Source organism: Arachis hypogaea, chromosome 12 (genome assembly GCF_003086295.3).
Source record: "Arachis hypogaea cultivar Tifrunner chromosome 12, arahy.Tifrunner.gnm2.J5K5, whole genome shotgun sequence".
NCBI classification, from domain to species: domain Eukaryota; kingdom Viridiplantae; phylum Streptophyta; class Magnoliopsida; order Fabales; family Fabaceae; genus Arachis; species Arachis hypogaea.
The window spans coordinates 105,083,774-105,087,823 of record NC_092047.1 but is presented as its reverse complement, the minus strand read 5'-3'; the positions used below and the strand labels follow the sequence as shown (position 1 = coordinate 105,087,823).

General features: G+C 31.6%; 1 pseudogene; it reads left to right on the top strand.

Moving 5' to 3' along the window:
• Positions 1-1,474: 1,474 nt before the first annotated feature.
• LOC112730428 (phosphoenolpyruvate carboxylase kinase 2-like) lies at positions 1,475-3,761 on the top strand (annotated as a pseudogene).
• The last annotated feature ends 289 nt before the right edge of the window (positions 3,762-4,050 follow it).

The following is a 4,050-nucleotide window of genomic DNA, read 5'->3' as shown; positions in this document are numbered from 1 at the left end:
TTGATAAAAATACAATTTAATCAATTAAAAAATAATTTATTAAACTGTATTTTGGTAAGCAAAATTTAATGAGAAAAAATAAAATTTTTACTAAAATATATTTTCATAAGAAATATTTTTTTTTTAAAAATTGATAAAATTAACATTAGTTAACACAAAAAAATTTAAAATGAATTAAAAAGGAGATTCTTTAAAGGTTATAAGAGAGGAAAATATACAGAGGGAAGAGAAATATTATTTTAGCATCTCGCAGGGAAGAGGAGTAAAATTTTCTCATATATATATATATATATATATATATATATATTAAGAGACTTGCCACATCGCTAATAATTTCGTAATTAATATGTAACCAACACATGAGAAATATGCATGTTTTTTTGTCTTCCCTTTTAACTTCTGTTTTTCTCATTCTTCAACTTATTATTATCTTTTCTCTCTCTTCTACTTTCTTCTATATTCTCCTTTTTCATTTTCCTTGTGACAAAAAAAAAACACATTCTTTAATTTTATGCTAAAATATACACTTAATTGTGTCTCAAAAATATATGTCTTTTAACATACACAGAAAACATTATTCATTTACTCAAAATACAAAGGTGTAACATTATGTGATCCAATTATTTTTTTTTAACTTATATGTGAATTTATTGTTCAAGTTAAAATTAAATATATGATTAAGTATATTAATCAATTAATCACTTTCAGTTTTTATTATTCCATTATATATTTATATATTTATAATGTATTTAAAATTTATATAAAAAAATATTTTATTTTTTTCTATTCAAATAATATAAAAAAAAAAACCTCTCTTTTCTCTCTTCACTTTTTTCTTCGACTAAATTTGTATAGTGCTATCGGTATACTCTGCCAAGGGCATTCTACCCAGGATGAATGCTTTTTTCGTTCGCTATGTGGTTATTGAAATTTACAATTTTTATTATTTTAATCCCTCAAATTCAAAATTTACTATATTAGTTCTTGAGATTAAACTCTAGGTATTATATTTCTCCCTTGACCCTTTTCAGCATTGAGTCAATGAACAGAATGTTAAGCTAATTATTACTTGTCACGCTAGATATAAGACTAAATAACGTCATTTCGTTTTAGCTCTTAAATAAAACAAAAATGAAGTCATTTTGGAGAATGAGAGGAGATTAAATGGTTTGCACATAATGTAAACTCTTTTTGGTCTTCTCGTTTTTACTTTGTTTAAGCTCAAAAAACAAAATGATGTCATTTAACCCTATGTCAGAGTTAGCTCATCAACACTGTTTCATTGGGCTACCGGACCAATATGGTGCCCAAAATTAAATTTCGGGATCAATATAAGAAAATTTAAAGGACAAATACTTTTTCTGGCTCCTGACATTTTTCCTGTGAGATAAAGTGCACCTTAATCATCCTTAAACCTCATCCAAGCTCCCATTCATTAACAAAAATAGACAAAACGAGTCAGATTGAGACTGAGATGTTAAAATATCAGTGCCAGGTGTCAGGTCTTTTGGTTGGAAGGACTAAAAACTCTCTCTTAACATCTTTCTCTTCTTTTTCATCCTCTTTCTCTTCCTCTTTTTCCTCTTTTTCAGAATTATCATCAATGATTTTTTTCTCTTTTTCAAAGCCATCATCAATGGCTATCCACAAATGAGAAAAGAACCCCCTGAAAATCCACATAAAACCACAAAACCCAAGTTCGTGCCTGCATCAAAAATGAATCCAAGTTCATAACTTTCTTTCCCCACACCCTAACATTGTTCAAATTTTCGGAGCCTATTAAGATTTCAATTCTCTTTCCATCGTCGTTGAGCTTTGCGAACAAAAAACCCTATTCGACCAAATTGTTGATTGACCTTTCCGAAGATAGAGGCAGCCACTATAATGAAACAACTTCTTGAAGTGGTAGCGCATTGCGACAGGCTGAGGAGAGCGCACAGGGACATAAAACTAGATAATTTGCTTTTCAATAGAAGGGGGAATATGAAAATTGTGGACTTTGATTTGGCGGAGTGATTCGACAACGGAAGAGGGATAAGTGGGGTGGTGGCGATGCCATATGACGTGGTGCTGGAGGTGGTGATGGGGAGGAAATATAGTGAGAAAGTTGATATTTAGAGCTCCGGTGTGATTCTTTACATAATGTTGGGTGCTATTCCACCATTCTATGGAGAGAATGCTTTTGAGATTTTTGAAGTTGTTGTTAGGGATAATATTAAATCCCCAACTACCATCTTTAAGTTTATTTATTCTCCTGCTAAGGATCTTCTCAGAAAGATGATTTGTAAGGATCATTCAAGGAGAATTTCAACAGAGCAAGCTTTGAGTAAGGTTTTAACTTCTCTTTTTTTTCCATTCATGATTAGTAACTTTTTGTAAACTTATATTCTTGTTCCTAAAGATTTACCTGATGGAGATCACTACCATTAGATTTACTGTTAGATTTAGCGGCGAGATTTTCATCGGATTTACTGTCAGATTAGGCAGTAAATTCATAACCCTAAAATATTACCGTCGGAACAACATTTCCAAGGGTAACGTCAACGGTAATATTTGGAGGAAAAAACATAAATTTTTGGCGCGCCCACTACCGTTGGATTTACCGACGGAAAGAACCGACGGTAATCATGTTTAGTGAAATGCTACGTTTTGGGTACACGGGAAATGTTATCGTCGGGTAAATCCGACGGTAATAGTGCCCTAAATGAAAGTGCAAACGTCGTCTTCCCCATTTCGAATTTCACACACTCTCTCTTCATCTCCATCCTCTCTCTCATCACCGCCACCACCTCCGTTCTCTACCCCCATCCCTGGTTGCCGAGAGCACCGCCATTGCCACCCCTCCGTCGTCACCACCTCCTCTTTTTTCTCCTTCTTCCCCTGCCTCTCTCTCTCTCTCTCTCTCTCTCTCCTTCGCTGTCACCATCGTCTACCGTCACCACCATCTGCCACTACAGCAACTTTGACGACCACCACTGCAACATCCACGTCTTCCCTTACTTCTATTGTTCTTCATTATAGGTTCAATGAAAAATTCTTTTCCAATTCATTTAATTTTAGTTTAATGTAGTTTAGGTTTGAGTAGAATTTTAATTTTAATTTTGAATTGGTTTTAAAGTTAGTTCAATTTAGTTTTCTAATCTTAGTGAATTTAGGTTGATTAAGCTAGATTAGAATCAATACATTAGGTTTTGAATAGTTGAAGTATTTAGAATTGTCTAGTTGTATTAATTGCTGCATTGATGACTGTTTCACTGAAAAATTATGGCTGAGATTGTTTGATAATTATTTATTTTTAGTTTAGATTTGAGTAGAATTAGAATTTTAATTTTGAATCAGTTTCAAAGTTAGTTCAGCTTAGTTTTCTAATCTTAGTGTATTTAGGTTGACTAAGTTATGTTTGATTCAATACATTAGATTTTGAATGCTTGAAGTGTTTGAAATTATCTAATTGTGTTAACTGCTGTTAATTGTTGCGTTAATGACTATTTTGCTGAGAAATTATTGTGGAGATTGTTTGATAATTTTTTAATTTTAGTTTAATTTAAGTTTAGGTTTGAGTAGAATTAGAATTTTAATTCTAAAACAGTTTCGAAGTTAGTTCAGTTTAGTTTTCTAATCTTAGTAGATTAAGGTTGATTAAGTAATGTTTGATTCAATACATTAGATTTTGAATGCTTGAAGTGTTCAGAATTGTCTAATTATGTTAATTGCTGTTAATTATTGCGTTGATAACAGTTTTATTGAGAAATTATTGCTGAGATTATTTGATAATTTTTTAATTTTAGTTTAATGTAGTTTAGGTTTGAGTAGAATTTGAATTTGAATTTTGAATCAGTTTCGAAGTTAGTTTAGTTTAGTTTTCTAATCTTAGTGGATTTTGGTTGATTAAGTTATGTTTCATTCAACACATTAGATTTTGCATTTTTGAAGTGTTTGGAATTATCTAATTGTGTTAATTGCTGTTAACTGCTGCGTTGATGACTGTTTTATTGTTGTACTTCATTTGGGATGTTGAGCACGACCGGGCTATCCGAAAGATATTCGACC